Raw genomic sequence first — 21,107 nt, 5'->3', positions numbered from 1 at the left:
CACCCTTTTTTAAGTTAAATTCACAGCGAATATATTCGACTCGAATCGAATATTGTCCACGAATTCGCTGAATCAGTCGAATCGAATTTTTGAATACTTCGCTCATCTCTAATAGTTTTGCTTCCTGTTGATCCTATTTGTTAATCTGTTATTATTTTCTGTTATTTCTTTAACAGAGTGTCAACACTGCTCTTTTCACAGTAAAATCGCACAGCAGTATTATCACCCTGTAACATATACCACTACAGAACTATCAGCATTGAAAACTTAGACTTATGTGCCTCAATCTAACATGGCGCTAAAAATAAATTAATTTACAGGAACTAGGGGTTGCCTTGTCAGTTTTGTCCTGAGAAATCCTGAGCATGCATATAGTACCTACTTGCAGTTTACGTTTAGGCCTCATTCATATGTGCATACTTTAATGTACACCTGTGTGGGGGCCATGTTTAGATGCACAGATGTGCACAGATGTTCACATGCAGGCAGTCCCATTCATGTCATTTGGGATGTAGTGGCAGCACGGACATAGCTGCTGCTCCTAATTTAAATATATAAAAAGATGTAGCACAATATTCCTAAATAGCAATTATAAATAGAAAAAAGTGAATAATCCTTCACCAAAAAATAAAAATTATGTATTCTTCTACAGAAAAATGTCAATAGTCCTTCACCACTAAGGTAGGATCTTGCTTAGTCTTTCTTAATCTTCCAGTCATTTAATAGGTATCGCTCCCATCACTTGGTGCAATATATATGCTCACCTTTGCAATTGGACCCCAATCTAAATCAAGGTCACATAGGCAAAGTTTTATTAATCCCAGGGGATGTCTCAAGCATTTCACTTCCTTCTTCTCCTCCTCCTTCTTCCTTCGCTTCAAACTCACAAACACAGGTGAATGCAAATAATGATAAAGAATATAGTGCTCTCCGTACAAAAATAACCCACTTATATTTATCAAAGGAATGCACTCACATTACTATTATTTTATGCATGCAAACAAATATATGCATCCAGGATCAAAATAGGACAAATACATATGTATCCTCTGTACTGCTCCTCACCTCCTACAGAGGACCCCAATATATATATATATCATGGTCACATGAGCCTATAATAACTCCTCCAACACAAGGTGCCCTCTGCTTTCCTTCAATGCTTCAATGCTCTCCTTCTCCCACACTAAAACAATGACATAAATTATAAATGAAACCAGTAGTGTTCTCTGCTAAAAACACTGTTTATTAAAACCGTCCAGATGGTATTCACCTTAAAAGAGCACCAAAAGTGCTATGATATGAGCTATAAAAACACCATAATCACAAGTGATCAATTCACAGCTGGCATATATCACCCGGGACTATGCACATCTTATGGATAGTTGCAGCGTAGCTCATCTCTATACACATTACACCCTCTAGGCTTCTTCAGTAGGCACAGCCATGCTGCCACACTGCAATATATAGCCTTCATCCTAATGACCATTACTGGTGACTCCCACTGTGGTCACGAGTGCGAAATCAGAAGTGACGTGATCACGACCAGAAATGACCAGACAACATCCAGGAACTGGAAGTGACAGACAACCTGTTCCCCCCGGTGGCAATATCATTCAGATTCGGAGACCAGAAGTGACACAGTCAGAGGCACAATAAGCTCCCACCCACCAAAAGGGGCCCAAGGAGGTGAAAAACATCTGCTTCACTCCAATGACAACTAATCTGGCATTTAAGGAATGTAAGTGCCAACAATGAGGGAAAAATAAAGAAAATATAATACATCAATTGCTCCTACTTTGACAGCTGTGTGGAGGTGGGCATCCCTGAATACAGACAGTGTAGACAGTGTGAGTTGGGGAACACAGACCAATAACCATACTGATGTCAACTCCTTGCAGCCACTGCATCCCAACTGATATGAATAGTACTGCCAACACACAAATGCATGGAACCCCTGTGCAATCAGTGCATTCAAAACACGGTGTAAGTATGCCCATTTGAATGAGGCCTTATACTGCTCTTACTTTACACACCTGACTGGACAATGCAAATTGTATTTTTATTTGTAATGCAACATCCACTTTAAACTAGGGCAGTTGGACTGTAACTATTCTTATACAGAAGAAAGTACACTATATTGCCAAAAGTATTTGGACACCCCCTCCTGGATGCAGGTGTTCCAATCACCTGCATGGCTACATGTGTATAAAATCAAGCAAGTAGGCATGCAGACTGCTTTTACAAACATTTGTGAAAGAATGGGTTGCTCTCAGGAGCTCAGTGAATTCAAGTATGGTACCATGATAGGTTGCAACCTGTGCAATAAGTCTATCCATGAAATTTCCTAGCTACTAAATATTCCACGGTCAACTGTTAGTGGTATTATAACAAAGTGGAAGCAACTGGGAACAACAGCAACTCAGCCACGAAGTGGTAGGCCGCGTAAAATGACAGTGCAGGGTCAGCACATGCTGAAGCACACAGTGCGCAGAAGTCACCAACTGTCTGCAGAGTCAGAAGCTAAAGACCTCCAAACTTTGTGTGGCCTTCAGATTAGCACAACAACAGTGCATAGAGACCTTCATGGAATGGGTTTCCATGACCGAGCAGCTGCATCCAAGCATTACATCACCAAGTGCAATGCAAAGCGTCAGATGCAGTGGTGTAAAACACGTCACCACTGGACTCTAGAGCAATAGAGATGTGTTCTCTGGAGTAATGAATCACGCTTCTCTATCTGGAAATCCAATGGATGTGTCTGGGTTTGGCAGTTGCCAGGAGAACGGAACTTGCCTGACTGCATTGTGCCAAGTGTAAAATTTGGTGGAGGGGGAATTGTGGTGCGGGGTTGTTTTTCAGGAGTTGGGCTTGGCCCCTTAGTTCCAGTGAAGGGAACTCTAAAGGCATCAGCATACCAAGACATTTTGGACAACTTCATGCTCCCAACTTTATGGGAACAGTTTGGGGATGGTCGCCTCCTGTCCAGCATGACTGCGCATCAGCGCACAAAGCAAGGTCCATAAAGACATGGATCAGCGAGTTTGGAGTGGAGGAACTTGACTGGCCTGCACAGAGTCCTGACCTCAAACCGATAGATCACCTTTGGGATGGATTAGTGCAGAGACTGCGATCCAGGCCTTCTCATCCGACATCAGTGCCTGACCTCACAAACGCTCTTCTGGAAGAATGGTCAAACATTCCCACAGACACACTCCTAAACCTTGTGGACAGCCTTCCCAGAAGAGATGAAGCTGTTATAGCTACAAAGGGTGGGCCAACTCAATATTAAACCCTACGGACTAAGACTGGGATGCCATTAAAGTTCATGTGCGTGTAAAGGCAGGCGGCCCAATACTTATGGCAATATAGTGTAGATGCTTTCCTTTATTTTGCTTACATCAATCACCTTGTTGTATGTTCCGTGCTATATTTCATATTTTATTATGTATTTATTTATTTTGTAAATTCGTGCATGGGATTCATTATTTAGTGCATTAAATATTGTATAAACAAGACTCCAAAACATCCACACGTAATTGTTTTATAAGCAATGTTTTTTTTATACATTTTGTTACCAGCAGCAGACATCTGAAATGAGAAAAGCATTGGAGATACAATATTTGTCTGTGAAGTATCTAAATGCAGGAACAAAAATGCAGGCTATCAAAGCTAGGTTCACATCTATGTGTGTCGAAAATGTGCGCAAAACTGTGTACTTTCCCAACACACAGAGAAATGGGCTGCACTTTAGAAAATGCACAGGGGTGCCATTAATTGCTAATGGCATCCCATGCTTCTGCAAATGAGTGGCAAACCATTTGGTGCTGCAGTGGACCTTCACCCTAAACAAAATGTTCCCCTGCCTTCGTCCCTCTCCCTCTCTCACGTATGGATACATTTTTAAAAAAATGTAATAGATATTTGTGTTGCAATGCAACATTTCTGTCTTTCGCGCCTAAGTGAGAATGACATTTGCCATCACTCAAACCCCTCTGTATGTGCGCAGATATGCTGCAGGACTTGGGGTTCAGGTAGAGCCCTGTGGCACACCTGTGCACGTGCAAAGATGCATGGATAGTGAAGTCCCAAACAGCGTTGTGTCTGTGCATGTGCACAAATTTACGCACGCTTGCAAAGAGCTCTGCCAGAACCCGAAAGCCAGGCAGAACTCTCTGGCACATCTGTGCAGGCACCAGATGTACAAAGTTCCTCTTTAACTATTACTAGCAATACAGGTTGAAGGTGTATAATAACCACTTTGTGTTACTAAACGGAAGGGTGATAACCAAATGGAGACATAAAATCCCATCAAATACCCTTTCTTCCTATTGCCGATTAATTTAAAGCTCAATCTTCCCTTTGTATTGCCCCATAGTCTGTACAACTTCATTTTTGGATAATATGCTGAAGAATAATTTTTTAGCTCAGAAGAGGCAAAAGTGAGTCTTATATAATTTCCAACTGATTTTACTTCTTCGACTTTCCAAGGGTTTGAACAGGTTAAGATATAAATAAACTCCTTAGCTGCTGAAGATAAAATAATAAATATTTCACTTTAATAGGGATATATCATTTTCTGCCCCACGTACAGTATGTGGGTGGAGAAGATACATGGCGTGTCAGGAAGAATAACTGCAGCTGCTGACATGAGTTATGTCCATTTGTCTTCAGAATGCTCTAAGACTACCTTAATTCACTTTATATAGCACAGAGATATTCAAAAAAGCTCAAAGCAGAACCAAACTCTTACAAAAAAATACTTCATTTTGAAGAGCAGTTTAAATAAAAGTCTACTTTTCTCTTTACTTTGTGTTTTCTCGCCCTGCAATATGCCCATTATGCATACTTGCATGAACTACCTGTGAAGGGGTACACTCCCAGCATGGGCTGAACATTGCATTGGCATTGAAACCTGTGTTGCAGATACCATTGGTGGTATAATTTAACTGAAAGCAGAACATAATTAAATAGAAAAAAAAAAGATCACCAACCTCATGTTGACGTATCGCCCAAATCATCCATTCTGCTTCTCTTTAGACCTTTTTCTCTATACTCACTTCACCTCCTCCCTTGCTTTTCTCCAGGACTTTGAAACCTCTCCCATCCTTTGGAACTCTCTACTCCAATCTGTCCATTTATCTCTTTCCCCTGTCCCTGATAACTAATTTATTCAGAGAACCTTCCATCTACAAACCATATGTCAACAACCTCCATCAGGTTATCCCCACAGCTATTATCGTTTGTACCACCTCCCCCTCCACAAACAGGACTCTCCTAATCCTCCTGTATTAAATTGTATTGTAACTTTATATTGTAAAGCGCTGCACAAACTGTCAGCAAGTTATAAATCTTTTATACATAACAATATTAATATTACATTGTAAGATTAATGTTTTTGGAATTACAGTAAGCCCCCTTTGTACTTTTTGTCTGTGGTATGTTGTGATAATTAGAGATGAGCGAAGTATTCAAAAATTTGATTCGGCTGATTCGGCGAATTCGAGGAATAAATTTGATTCGAGGCGAATATATTCGCTGCGAATTTAACTTATAAAAGGGTGTTTCTAGGCTTCAGAGAGCCTTTATATTAGTGCAGAACACTGTACCTTTAATTTAAATGCCCTTGGAGTCTGCTGGGGAAGAGAAATAATACTGTCAGTCAGTATGACATGCAGATGAGTGCCGTTGATCTTAGAATCACGGCACACTTCACTCATTTGGGCAGTCACGGGGCCAAAACCAGAGTATGGAGCCACAGTGTGGCGGTGGAGGCAGCAGCAATGGGAGGCCATACAGCACCCTATGACAAAATGGAACCCACCAGCAGTGTGAGGAGACCTGAAAGTGGCACATGGCAGAGTGTGGCGATGGAGACAGCAGCAATGGGAGGCCGTACAGGGACCCATGACACACTCTGGACCTGGCAGCAGCATGAGGAGGCGGTACAGGGGCCCATGGCAGATTACGGGCCTGGCAGCAGCATGAGGAGTCGGTACGGGGGCCCATGGCAGATTACGGGCCTGGCAGCAGCAATGGGAGGCCCATAATCTGCCAGCACCCTGTGACAAAATGGAACCCACCAGCAGTGTGAGGAGACCTGAAAGTGGAACATGGCAGAGTGTGGCGATGGAGACAGCAGCAATGGGAGGCCGTACAGGGACCCATGAGACACTCTGGACCTGGCAGCAGCATGAGGAGGCGGTACGGGGGCCCATGGCAGATTACGGGCCTGGCAGCAGCAATGGGAGGCCCGTAATCTGCCAGCACCCTATGACAAAATGGAACCCACCAGCAGTGTGAGGAGACCTGAAAGTGGCACATGGCAGAGTGTGGCGATGGAGACAGCAGCAATGGAAGGCCGTACAGGGACCCATGAGACACTCTGGACCTGGCAGCAGCATGAGGAGGCGGTACGGGGGCCCATGGCAGATTACGGGCCTGGCAGCAGCAATGGGAGGCCCGTAATCTGCCAGCACCCTATGACAAAATGGAACCCACCAGCAGTGTGAGGAGACCTGAAAGTGGCACATGGCAGAGTGTGGCGATGGAGACAGCAGCAATGGGAGGCCGTACAGGGACCCATGAGACACTCTGGACCTGGCAGCAGCATGAGGAGGCGGTACGGGGGCCCATGGCAGATTACGGGCCTGGCAGCAGCAGTGGGAGGCCCGTAATCTGCCAGCACCCTATGACAAAATGGAACCCACCAGCAGTGTGAGGAGACCTGAAAGTGGCACATGGCAGAGTGTGGCGATGGAGACAGCAGCAATGGGAGGCCATACAGGGACCCATGAGACACTCTGGACCTGGCAGCAGCAAGAGGAGGCGGTACAGGGGCCCATGGCAGAGTGGCGAAGCGTAAGCAGCTTAAATTGAAGGCCATACAGAGGCCTATGTTAAAAATAATAACATGTTTGGGGCATGATTCATGGCGGATTTAGTCAGTTGTGTCAGGAACTGGTGGTTTGAAATCCAGACTAATCCACGCCTGATTCATTTTCACAAACGTGAGTCTCTCCACACTTTGGGTGGACAGTCGTGTCCTCCGCGGAGTTACAATACCTCCTGCCGCACTAAACATGCGCTCCGATGCCACGCTACTGGCCGGGCATGACAGCCTTTCAAGGGCAAATTCAGCTAGTTGGGGCCAAAGGTCAAGTTTCGTTGCCCAGTAGTCAAGGGGATTGTCTACCTCGGTTGGCAGGGTGCTGTCCAAGTAGGCCTAAGCCTGTTGTTTGAGGTCCTGCTCCAGGTCCACCTGATGCTGCTGCTGCTGCGGCTGGTTAGTAGTTTCCTCACTGCGCTGGTGAAGAAAGCTACTCATCATCGACTGCAGACTGAGGCAGCCGCTGCTGGTGGAGCTGCCACTGCTCCTACCACCCCACCCCTCCCCTGCTGCCATGGCAGCGGAACGCGAGCGCACAGGGCCCACAGTGTCTGAGGATGGACGTTGGCGCACAAAGCCAGAGACCAACTGACTACATAGGTGGTTTTTATAGTACGTTATTTTGGCCTCCCTCTCAGCAGGTGTGAAAAAGGCCACCATTTTTGAACGGTAGCGAGGGTCCAACAAGGTGGACAGCCAAAAGTCATCCCTCTGTCTGATGGTTATTATTCGGCTGTCGCTACGCAAGCAACCGAGCATGCTATGGGCCATTTGTGCCAAGGAATGCGAGGGACTCCCTGCCTCCATCTCCACAGCATACTGCCACGGTGCGTCTGGGTCCTCTGTCTCCTCCTCCTCCTCCTCTACCAGATGCTCCTGCTCCTCCACTCCTGTCCGCTGAGTGGTAAAACCGCCCATTTCACTCAATAATTCCTGAGCACCAATGTCCTCCTCTACCTCCTCCTCTTCTTCCTGTCCTGCCCCCACAGGGGTCATGTGGCGTTGAGATCTGTGCGCCACGTCTACCGCACCCTGACCAGCCATTGTTAACAGCATTTGTTCCAGGACGTGCAACAGAGGAATGACGTCGTTCATCCCATAGTCCTGCCGACTCACGAATAGCGTGGCCTCCTCAAAGGGCCTGAGCAAGCGGCAGGTGTCACGCATGAGCTGCCAATGGCTGACATCTAAGTTACACAGGGGAGTACCTTTATACGCTTGTAACATCAGGAAATCTGTGATGGCCTTTCGCTGTTCGTAAAGGCGGTCTAACATATGTAGGGTTGAATTCCACCTTGTTGCAACGTCACAGATCAGGCGATGCTGTGGAATTCCGTTCTGCCGCTGCAGCTCAAGGAGGGTGTGCTTTGCGGTGTAGGAATGGCTGAAATGCATGCAAAGTTTACGTGACATTTTAAGGATGTCTTGCAGTGGGATGGTGGATTTTAGGAACCGCTTGACAACCAGATTGAACACGTGAGCCATGCATGGCGCATGGCACAACCTTCCTTGATGCAGAGCAGACACCATGTTCTTTCCGTTGTCGGTCAACATGGTTCCGATTTTCAGTTTGCGCGGAGACAGCCATCTGTCGATTTCTCTGTTCATTACACTGAGAAGTTCCTCCCCTGTGTGACTACGTTCGCCAAGGCATACCAGGTGCAGCACAGCGTGACACCGTTGCGCCCTGCACATGTGATATGCCGGTCGGGTAATGGGACTTGGCACGGGGGTGGCGGCTGAGGACACGGCTGAAGAAGAGGTGGTAGAGGCGGACATCTTTGCTGGACCAAGGACGTGCAAACGTGGAGGCAAAAGCGGCGTGACCTGTCCAAGTTGCTGGTGCGGCTGTGCTCAAAGACTGGTCCACCATCTCTTCTACATGTGAATGCAGGGCTGGCACTGCCTTTTTGGCGAAGAAATGCCGGCTTGGCACTCTCCACCGCGACGCGGCACAAGCCATCATTTCTCGGAAAGGTGCTGAGTCCACCACTTGGAAAGGGAGGGACTGCAGCACCAGCAACTTGGACAGGAGGACGTTCAGCTTTTGCACCGTCGGGTGCGTGCTCGCAAACTGTTGTCTCTTGGAAACGGATTCCAAGAAAGACTGCTGACGGAATCCGTGAAGAGGAGTAGCAGGAGAAGGAGCATCTGAACGAGCGGAAGATGCCAACGAGCGACAACTCCCCTCAGCAGAGGTGTTGGAGCCTTGACTGGCTGATAGAGGGCGATTGACGTCGGGTGACGGAGCAAGTAACGGAGCGGGTGATGGAGCGGGGACTGGGGCAGGCAGAACCGCCGTATCTTTATCACGGTTTTCCCAGGCCACCAAATGGCGACGCTGCATATGCTGCCGCAACGCTGTAGTCCCAACATGGGCCCCCTGGCCACGCTTGACTTTCTGGCCACATAGTCAACATACGGCTACGTTTACTTCCTCGGGCGGCTTGACGAAAAATTGCCACACCGCCGAGTAGGAAACTTTGCCCCCGCTACTCCTCACTGGCTGACTGCTACTTCCTCCGTGCACACCGGCACCACTACTGGCCGTGGTGGTAGGCTGCAGTGGAGCTGGTGCTCTACTCCGTGGCCGTTTGCCTCCACTGACACTGCTGCGACCCTGCTGCCTCCTGGGCAACCCACCGACTGTTTTGCTCGCTGCCAAGCTGGCACCCTCTTCTCCTGATGATGCGGAAGCAATAGCCTGATGACGACGAGGCTGCCAAGTGCGATCAGCCTCATCATCATCAATTAGGGTCTCCGCCTCACTACTAGCCCCCTTGGCTGCGTGTGGGTCAGGAGACAGACCTGTCTCTAGACCGGCTACCGAGCCACTCTCCTCGCCAGTACTTCTTTGCCTGGCTGCTGAAGAGGCGGATGTCTCCCCCCGTTCCTGACCGCCCTCTGTTAGCTCTTCCTCACTGTACAGTGGGGCTGAGCCCACAGCATGCGATACTTCGCTTGGTGAGGGAACACCAAAGGACAGGGGCAGGTAGAGGACACGTGATTTCAGTGGGCTTGCTCCCGGGCCATGCCAACTAACGGTTGTGTCTGACGTACCCACCGACCGTTGGCTGTAGGTGTCAGAGGTGACCTGGGAAGAGGAAGACGACCGAGCCAACCAATCGATGACGGCAGGGTTGTCGGTGGAGACACGACCGCTGGATGACACCGGGAGCACTGGCCTCTGGCTGCGACTAGTGCTGCCTCGACCCCTTCCTCTGCTGCCACGTCTGCTCGCTCCTGAAACATTGCCTCCTCTGCCACTCCTCTGCGTGTTGTCTGACATACTCTTTAATTCAACGATTCTGTGTCCCTGAGTAACAATTCTGTGTCCCTCAGTAACAATTCTGTGTCCCTCAGTAACAATTCTGTGTCCCTCAGTAACAATTCTGTGTCTGTCCCTCAGTAACAATTCTGTGTCTGTCCCTGAGTAACAATTCTGTGTCTGTCCCTGAGTAACAATTCTGTGTCTGTCCCTGAGTAACAATTCTGTGTCCCTCAGTAACAATTCTGTGTCCCTCAGTAACAATTCTGTGTCCCTCAGTAACAATTCTGTGTCTGTCCCTGAGTAACAATTCTGTGTCTGTCCCTGAGTAACAATTCTGTGTCTGTCCCTGAGTAACAATTCTGTGTCCCTCAGTAACAATTCTGTGTCCCTCAGTAACAATTCTGTGTCCCTCAGTAACAATTCTGTGTCTGTCACTGAGTAACAATTCTGTGTCTGTCCCTGAGTAACAATTCTGTGTCTGTCCCTGAGTAACAATTCTGTGTCCCTCAGTAACAATTCTGTGTCCCTCAGTAACAATTCTGTGTCCCTCAGTAACAATTCTGTGTCTGTCCCTGAGTAACAATTCTGTGTCTGTCCCTGAGTAACAATTCTGTGTCCCTCAGTAACAATTCTGTGTCCCTCAGTAACAATTCTGTGTCCCTCAGCAACAATTCTGTGTCCCTCAGTAACAATTCTGTGTCTGTCCCTGAGTAACAATTCTGTGTCTGTCCCTGAGTAACAATTCTGTGTCTGTCCCTGAGTAACAATTCTGTGTCCCTAAGTAACGATTCTGTGTCCCTAAAGTCTCTGTGGCCCTAACTAAGTCAATTCTGTGTCTGTCCCTGAGTAACAATTCTGTGTCTGTCCCTGAGTAACAATTCTGTGTCCCTAAGTAACGATTCTGTGTCCCTAAAGTCTCTGTGGCCCTAACTAAGTCAATTCTGTGTCTGTCCCTGAGTAACAATTCTGTGTCTGTCCCTGAGTAACAATTCTGTGTCCCTAAGTAACGATTCTGTGTCCCTAAAGTCTCTGTGGCCCTAACTAAGTCAATTCTGTGTGTGTCCCTGAGTAACAATTCTGTGTCTGTCCCTGAGTAACAATTCTGTGTCTGTCCCTGAGTAACAATTCTGTGTCCCTAAGTAACGATTCTGTGTCCCTAAAGTCTCTGTGGCCCTAACTCTGTCCCTAATACAGAGAGGTCTGTCTCTCTTGAATGACCGGAGGCTAATGGAGAATTCTAAGATGGCCGCTATTTATAGCTCCACCATTACACAGTGCTGGCTGGCTGGCTGCTGATTGGCTAATGCGATCACATGTCATGAATGAATGCATTATGGGTCAGCGCGCCTTGTCTGCGCGCCTTCCCAGAGATCCCCGCTCCGTCGCCACACATGTCGCCGCCATTGCTGGAAAAATTCAATTTGCGCATTCGAAGTCTGCTAATTTTCGGATTCGGCGCGAATCGAATTTTTCCTAATCTTCGAAACGAATTCCACTTCGCCAAGTTCGATTCGCTCATCTCTAGTGATAATGCATATATGTAATGACATGTTAAAAAAGTACTGGGGAAGAAGTCTCTGAACTGAAGGTAAATATAGCCAAATGGCTATAGCAATAATTGTATCTTATCTCTGGATGGCTATTTATTTTTATTGTGTTATTGTTGGTTGGAGTTGTGCTTTAACAATGACAACCCCCATATTTTCCCAGTACTGGATTTTCAGAAAATGCCTTATAGCAGGTAGCTGAGTAGACTTGTACTTTTCTCTCTGCGCACTGATCAATACAACTCACTTTAATAAGGAGATGTGTTTTGTGAACTTCACCTTCTGGTTGACAGCCAGTCTGTGTTCCTAGGAGGATATAGTATAATGTCTGTCCCTAGAGTCATTGTACTGTTCATGCATAGAAGGGATTCTACTCAGCCCCCCACTTGTCTGCTCTTAGGTTCTTGTTGAAATAAAGTGATTTTAATCCCTCAGTTTTAAACACTATAGGATAACACTAATTAGCTTCTAGGAGCAGAAAAAAATATGCTGATAATAGCTTCTAGGTGCTTAAAAAACACTTGTGTGCATGGAGCCTGGATACTTGCCTATGTTCCTGTACACGATGGTACCATGACCAACGCTCCAGGTATCTTGTTTCAGAGTGACTCCTTTCTCTTGCAGCATCCTATGCAGCCACCCTTGCAAGTAGGAACTAGAACTGTGTCTCCCTACTCTATGTGCATCAATAGAAACATACAACCATGTATTCTGGGATGGTAAGGTGAAAAAACATTATTTTAGCTCTTCTACCCTGTCTCCTGCCCTTCATCACTTTCCCTACACCTCCCATGATTCAGCATTGCCCCCTCCGGGAGCCCTGCTCTCCTCTTTCCCTTGATTCACGGGCTTCACTGAAATCCATGGGGGCCATTGTAAAGAGGGAGTGGAGGCATGGCCAAGCCACTCTGTGTGTTTCTATGGATGCACACAGCCATGCTGGGGAATGTGCACGTACAGGTGACCCAATAGCACACGGCTTGCTATGAGGACACTTGCAGGGAGAAGTAAAGGATAACAACCATTGGGAACTGCCAAACAAGATATATCTTTGCATAGAGCAGGTAAATATAACCTGTTTATATATTAAAACAAAAAACATTGGCTTTAGAATCACTTTAACTAAGTTCAGGGAAGCAGTACCAGGACAGCAAGAGCCAGCAGCATTGAAAATTGTAAACTGTAGGTGCTGGGGTAAGGACTTTAACAATCTGTTTGCTGGGGAATTTTATGTGCTCATTGTTTTAAACTAAAAAGATGCTGAAGGTTTAACACTACTTTAAGCCCTGGTTCACACTGAATGCAGCTTTGAAATCGCGCTACTTCAACGCTAATTCAAAGCCACCGATCAGTGAGACTTCATGTGCGGCGTGCTGGCATCTGTGCGGCTTCATGCACAGATGTCAATTAAGTCACACATGAAATCACAAAAAACATTGCAGGAACCTTTTTCAAAGTTGGTGTGACTCAGAGTCAAGCCGACTTGAACGGTTCCATAGTCAGAAATAAGGTGCAACTTGTCATGCGACTTTAAACTGTCAAGTCACATGGCAAGTTACATCGGTGTGAACCGGGACTTAGGGAAATAGAACTGTATATAGTTAAGAAGAGGTCCTATGCAAGTGCCCTGCCTATGCCTGCAGTAATACTTACACTATCTGCTCAGCAGCATTTGTTCACCTGTAAGGGGCACATTTCAGTCTGGTGTAATACTACATCCCACTACTGAAGGGGAAGAGTTACAATAGGCCCTGCATGGTAAAATCACAAGACAAAATTGCAGACACAACTGCCACTGTGACTGGTGAAGCAGTATTACACCACGGTCACACTGGATGCAAATTGGCATGCGATTTACATGCCTTGCGACTTGCAAATCACATGCCAAGTTGCACCCTATTGTCCGCAATTAGAGTGGTCATATCAGTGCGGTTCCGACTTTTGGTGCGATTTGCATAGACATCTGTCTCAGATGTCTTGCAAATCGCACCTGAAATCGGCAACTGACACGACTTTGAAATCGTGCGACTTCACTGTAAGTCGTACGATTTGAAAGTCGGGTTTGATGTGACCGGAGTATTAAACCCAAAAGCAAACATGTATTGTATTGCAGCTTACCAATTCTTAGATGTGATGGCTATATTTGTTTCCTTTTTTAGGCTTTCCTTCTTATTTTTTTATTTCAGGTACTTATATAGCGCCATCAATTTATGCATTACTTTTAGAGATGAGCGAAGAAATGAAAAATTCGATTCGACTGATTCGGCGAATTCGTGGACAATATTCGATTCGAGTCGAATAAATTCGCTGTGAATTTAACTTAAAAAAGGGTGTTTCTAGGCTTCAGAGAGACTTAATATTAGTGCAGAACACTGTACCTTTAATTTAAATGCCCTTGGAGTCTGCTGGGGAAGAGAAATAATACTGTCACTCAGTATGACATGCAGATGAGTGCCGTCGATCTTAGAATCACCGCACACTTCACTCATTTGGCCAGTCACGGGGCCAAAACCAGTGTTTGGAGCCACAGTGTGGCGGTGGAGGCAGCAGCAATGGGAGGCCATACAGCAACCTATGACAAAATGGAAACCAGCAGGAGTGTGAGGAGACCTGAAAGTGGCACATGGCAGAGTGGGAGCAATGGGAGGCGGTACAGGGACCCAGGTCACACTGTGGGCCCAGCAGCAGCGTGACCAGGCGGTACGGGGGCCCATGGCAGATTTGGGGCCTGGCAGCACCTATGGGAGGCCTGTAATCTGCCAGCACCCTATGACAAAATGGAACCCTGGGCTGGGGCAGGCAGAACCGCCGTATCTTTATCACGGTTTTCCCAGGCCACCGAATGGCGACGCTGCATATGCTGACGCAACGCTGTAGTCCCAACATGGGCCCCCTGGCCACGCTTGACTTTCTGGCCACATAGTCGACATACGGCTACGTTTACTTCCTCGGGCGGCTTGACGAAAAATTGCCACACCGCAGAGTAGGAAACTTTGCCTCCGCTACTCCTCACTGGCTGACTGCTACTTCCTCCGTGCACACCGACACCACTACTGGCCGTGGTGGTAGGCTGCAGTGGAGCTGGTGCTCTACTCCGTGGCCGTTTGCCTCCACTGACACTGCTGCGACCCTGCTGCCTCCTGGCAGCAGCAATGGGAGGCCGTACAGGGACCCATGAGAGACTCTGGACTTGGCAGCAGCATGAGGAGGCGGTATATAGGGGCCCATGGCAGATTAGGGGCCTGGCAGCAGCTATGGGAGGCCCGTAATCTGCCAGCACCCTATGTCAAAAAATTCAACACACCAGCAGTGTGAAGAGACCTGAATGTGGCACATGGCAGAGTGTGGCGATGGAAACAGCAGCAATGGGAGGCTGTACAGGGACCCATGAGAGACTCTGGACTTGGCAGCAGCATGAGGAGGCGGTATATAGGGGCCCATGGCAGATTAGGGGCCTGGCAGCAGCTATGGGAGGCCCGTAATCTGCCAGCACCCTATGTCAAAAAATTCAACACAACAGCAGTGTGTGAGGAGACCTGAAAGTGGCACATGGCAGAGTGTGGTGATGGAGACAGCAGCAATGGGAGGCCGTACAGGGACCCATGAGAGACTTTGGACTTGGCAGCAGCATGAGGAGGCGGTATATAGGGGCCCATGGCAGATTAGGGGCCTGGCAGCAGCTATGGGAGGCCCGTAATCTGCCAGCACCCTATGTCAAAAAATTCAACACACCAGCAGTGTGAAGAGACCTGAATGTGGCACATGGCAGAGTGTGGCGATGGAAACAGCAGCAATGGGAGGCCGTACAGGGACCCATGAGAGACTCTGGACTTGGCAGCAGCATGAGGAGGCGGTATATAGGGGCCCATGGCAGATTAGGGGCCTGGCAGCAGCTATGGGAGGCCCGTAATCTGCCAGCACCCTATGTCAAAAAATTCAACACAACAGCAGTGTGTGAGGAGACCTGAAAGTGGCACATGGCAGAGTGTGGCGATGGAGACAGCAGCAATGGGAGGCCGTACAGGGACCCATGAGAGACTCTGGACTTGGCAGCAGCATGAGGAGGCGGTATATAGGGGCCCATGGCAGATTAGGGGCCTGGCAGCAGCTATGGGAGGCCCGTAATCTGCCAGCACCCTATGTCAAAAAATTGAAAACACAAGCAGTGTGAAGAGACCTGAATGTGGCACATGGCAGAGTGTGGCGATGGAGACAGCAGCAATGGGAGGCCGTACAGGGACCCATGAGAGACTCTGGACTTGGCAGCAGCATGAGGAGGCGGTATATAGGGGCCCATGGCAGATTAGGGGCCTGGCAGCAGCTATGGGAGGCCCGTAATCTGCCAGCACCCTATGTCAAAAAATTGAAAACACAAGCAGTGTGAAGAGACCTGAATGTGGCACATGGCAGAGTGTGGCGATGGAGACAGCAGCAATGGGAGGCCGTACAGGGACCCATGAGAGACTCTGGACTTGGCAGCAGCATGAGGAGGCGGTATATAGGGGCCCATGGCAGATTAGGGGCCTGGCAGCAGCTATGGGAGGCCCGTAATCTGCCAGCACCCTATGTCAAAAAATTCAACACACCAGCAGTGTGTGAGGAGACCTGAAAGTGGCACATGGCAGAGTGTGGCGATGGAGACAGCAGCAATGGGAGGCCGTACAGGGACCCATGAGAGACTCTGGACTTGGCAGCAGCATGAGGAGGCGGTATATAGGGGCCCATGGCAGATTAGGGGCCTGGCAGCAGCTATGGGAGGACCGTAATCTGCCAGCACCCTATGTCAAAAAATTCAACACAACAGCAGTGTGTGAGGAGACCTGAAAGTGGCACATGGCAGAGTGTGGCGATGGAGACAGCAGCAATGGGAGGCCGTACAGGGACCCATGAGAGACTCTGGACTTGGCAGCAGCATGAGGAGGCGGTATATAGGGGCCCATGGCAGATTAGGGGCCTGGCAGCAGCTATGGGAGGCCCGTAATCTGCCTGCACCCTATGTCAAAAAATTGAAAACACAAGCAGTGTGAAGAGACCTGAATGTGGCACATGGCAGAGTGTGGCGATGGAGACAGCAGCAATGGGAGGCTGTACAGGGACCCATGAGAGACTCTGGACTTGGCAGCAGCATGAGGAGGCGGTATATAGGGGCCCATGGCAGATTAGGGGCCTGGCAGCAGCTATGGGAGGCCCGTAATCTGCCAGCACCCTATGTCAAAAAATTCAACACAACAGCAGTGTGTGAGGAGACCTGAAAGTGGCACATGGCAGAGTGTGGCGATGGAGACAGCAGCAATGGGAGGCCGTATAGGGACCCATGAGAGACTCTGGACTTGGCAGCAGCATGAGGAGGCGGTATATAGGGGCCCATGGCAGATTAGGGGCCTGGCAGCAGCTAAAGGAGGCCCGTAATCTGCCAGCACCCTATGTCAAAAAATTCAACACACCAGCAGTGTGTGAGGAGATCTGAAAGTGGCACATGGCAGAGTGTGGCGATGGAGACAGCAGCAATGGGAGGCCGTACATGGACCCATGAGAGACTCTGGAACTGGCAGCAGCATGAGGAGGCGGTATATAGGGGCCCATGGCAGATTAGGGGCCTGGCAGCAGCTATAGGGGGCCCGTAATCTGCCAGCACCCTATGTCAAAAAATTGAAAACACAAGCAGTGTGAAGAGACCTGAATGTGGCACATGGCAGAGTGTGGCGATGGAGACAGGAGCAATGGGAGGCCGTACAGGGACCCATGAGAGACTCTGGACTTGGCAGCAGCATGAGGAGGCGGTATATAGGGGCCCATGGCAGATTAGGGGCCTGGCAGCAGCTATGGGAGGCCCGTAATCTGCCAGCACCCTATGTCAAAAAATTCAACACACCAGCAGTGTGTGAGGAGACCTGAAAGTGGCACATGGCAGAGTGTGGCGATGGAGACAGCAGCAATGGGAGGCCGTACAGGGACCCATGAGAGACTCTGGACTTGGCAGCAGCATGAGGAGGCGGTATATAGGGGCCCATGGCAGATTAGGGGCCTGGCAGCAGCTATGGGAGGCCCGTAATCTACCAGCACCCTATGTCAAAAAATTCAACACAACAGCAGTGTGTGAGGAGACCTGAAAGTGGCACATGGCAGAGTGTGGCGATGGAGACAGCAGCAATGGGAGGCCGTACAGGGACCCATGAGAGACTCTGGACTTGGCAGCAGCATGAGGAGGCGGTATATAGGGGCCCATGGCAGATTAGGGGCCTGGCAGCAGCTATGGGAGGCCCGTAATCTGCCAGCACCCTATGTCAAAAAATTGAAAACACAAGCAGTGTGAAGAGACCTGAATGTGGCACATGGCAGAGTGTGGCGATGGAGACAGCAGCAATGGGAGGCCGTACAGGGACCCATGAGAGACTCTGGACTTGGCAGCAGCATGAGGAGGCGGTATATAGGGGCCCATGGCAGATTAGGGGCCTGGCAGCAGCTATGGGAGGCCCGTAATCTGCCAGCACCCTATGTCAAAAAATTCAACACAACAGCAGTGTGTGAGGAGACCTGAAAGTGGCACATGGCAGAGTGTGGCGATGGAGACAGCAGCAATGGGAGGCCGTACAGGGACCCATGAGAGACTCTGGACTTGGCAGCAGCATGAGGAGGCGGTATATAGGGGCCCATGGCAGATTAGGGGCCTGGCAGCAGCTATGGGAGGCCCGTAATCTGCCAGCACCCTATGTCAAAAAATTGAAAACACAAGCAGTGTGAAGAGACCTGAATGTGGCACATGGCAGAGTGTAGCGATGGAGACAGCAGCAATGGGAGGCTGTACAGAGACCCATGAGAGACTCTGGACTTGGCAGCAGCATGAGGAGGCGGTATATAGGGGCCCATGGCAGATTAGGGGCCTGGCAGCAGCTATGGGAGGCCCGTAATCTGCCAGCACCCTATGTCAAAAAATTCAACACAACAGCAGTGTGTGAGGAGACCTGAAAGTGGCACATGGCAGAGTGTGGCGATGGAGACAGCAGCAATGGGAGGCCGTATAGGGACCCATGAGAGACTCTGGACTTGGCAGCAGCATGAGGAGGCGGTATATAGGGGCCCATGGCAGATTAGGGGCCTGGCAGCAGCTATAGGAGGCCCGTAATCTGCCAGCACCCTATGTCAAAAAATTCAACACACCAGCAGTGTGTGAGGAGACCTGAAAGTGGCACATGGCAGAGTGTGGCGATGGAGACAGCAGCAATGGGAGGCCGTACAGGGACCCATGAGAGACTCTGGAACTGGCAGCAGCATGAGGAGGCGGTATATAGGGGCCCATGGCAGATTAGGGGCCTGGCAGCAGCTATAGGGGGCCCGTAATCTGCCAGCACCCTATGTCAAAAAATTGAAAACACAAGCAGTGTGAAGAGACCTGAATGTGGCACATGGCAGAGTGTGGCGATGGAGACAGGAGCAATGGGAGGCCGTACAGGGACCCATGAGAGACTCTGGACTTGGCAGCAGCATGAGGAGGCAGTATATAGGGGCCCATGGCAGATTAGGGGCCTGGCAGCAGCTATGGGAGGCCCGTAATCTGCCAGCACCCTATGTCAAAAAATTCAACACACCAGCAGTGTGTGAGGAGACCTGAAAGTGGCACATGGCAGAGTGTGGCGATGGAGACAGCAGCAATGGGAGGCCGTACAGGGACCCATGAGAGACTCTGGAACTGGCAGCAGCATGAGGAGGCGGTATATAGGGGCCCATGGCAGATTAGGGGCCTGGCAGCAGCTATAGGGGGCCCGTAATCTGCCAGCACCCTATGTCAAAAAATTGAAAACACAAGCAGTGTGAAGAGACCTGAATGTGGCACATGGCAGAGTGTGGCGATGGAGACAGGAGCAATGGGAGGCCGTACAGGGACCCATGAGAGACTCTGGACTTGGCAGCAGCATGAGGAGGCGGTATATAGGGGCCCATGGCAGATTAGGGGCCTGGCAGCAGCTATGGGAGGCCCGTAATCTGCCAGCACCCTATGTCAAAAAATTCAACACACCAGCAGTGTGTGAGGAGACCTGAAAGTGGCACATGGCAGAGTGTGGCGATGGAGACAGCAGCAATGGGAGGCCGTACAGGGACCCATGAGAGACTCTGGACTTGGCAGCAGCATGAGGAGGCGGTGTATAGGGGCCCATGGCAGATTAGGGGCCTGGCAGCAGCTATGGGAGGCCCGTAATCTGCCAGCACCCTATGTCAAAAAATTCAACACAACAGCAGTGTGTGAGGAGACCTGAAAGTGGCACATGGCAGAGTGTGGCGATGGAGACAGCAGCAATGGGAGGCCGTACAGGGACCCATGAGAGACTCTGGACTTGGCAGCAGCATGAGGAGGCGGTATATAGGGGCCCATGGCAGATTAGGGGCCTGGCTGCAGCTATGGGAGGCCCGTAATCTGCCAGCACCCTATGTCAAAAAATTGAAAACACAAGCAGTGTGAAGAGACCTGAATGTGGCACATGGCAGAGTGTGGCGATGGAGACAGCAGCAATGGGAGGCCGTACAGGGACCCATGAGAGACTCTGGACTTGGCAGCAGCATGAGGAGGCGGTATATAGGGGCCCATGGCAGATTAGGGGCCTGGCAGCAGCTATGGGAGGCCCGTAATCTGCCAGCACCCTATGTCAAAAAATTCAACACACCAGCAGTGTGTGAGGAGACCTGAAAGTGGCACATGGCAGAGTGTGGCGATGGAGACAGCAGCAATGGGAGGCCGTACAGGGACCCATGAGAGACTCTGGACTTGGCAGCAGCATGAGGAGGCGGTATGTAGGGGCCCATGGCAGATTAGGGGCCTGGCAGCAGCTATGGGAGGCCCGTAATCTGCCAGCACCCTATGTCAAAAAATTCAACACAACAGCAGTGTGTGAGGAGACCTGAAAGTGGCACATGGCAGAGTGTGGCGATGGAGACAGCAGCAATGGGAGGCCGTACAGGGACCCATGAGAGACTCTGGACTTGGCAGCAGCATGAGGAGGCGGTATATAGGGGCCCATGGCAGATTAGGGGCCTGGCAGCAGCTATGGGAGGCCCGTAATCTGCCAGCACCCTATGTCAAAAAATTGAAAACACAAGCAGTGTGAAGAGACCTGAATGTGGCACATGGCAGAGTGTGGCGATGGAGACAGCAGCAATGGGAGGCTGTACAGAGACCCATGAGAGACTCTGGACTTGGCAGCAGCATGAGGAGGCGGTATATAGGGGCCCATGGCAGATTAGGGGCCTGGCAGCAGCTATGGGAGGCCCGTAATCTGCCAGCACCCTATGTCAAAAAATTCAACACAACAGCAGTGTGTGAGGAGACCTGAAAGTGGCACATGGCAGAGTGTGGCGATGGAGACAGCAGCAATGGGAGGCCGTATAGGAACCCATGAGAGACTCTGGACTT

This window comes from Staurois parvus, unplaced genomic scaffold (genome assembly GCF_062004578.1).
Source record: "Staurois parvus isolate SC_StPar_1 unplaced genomic scaffold, SC_StPar_1.0 ptg000420l, whole genome shotgun sequence".
Lineage (NCBI taxonomy): Eukaryota > Metazoa > Chordata > Amphibia > Anura > Ranidae > Staurois > Staurois parvus.
The sequence above is the reverse complement of the archived record's forward strand: the minus strand, read 5'-3'. Positions refer to the sequence as shown.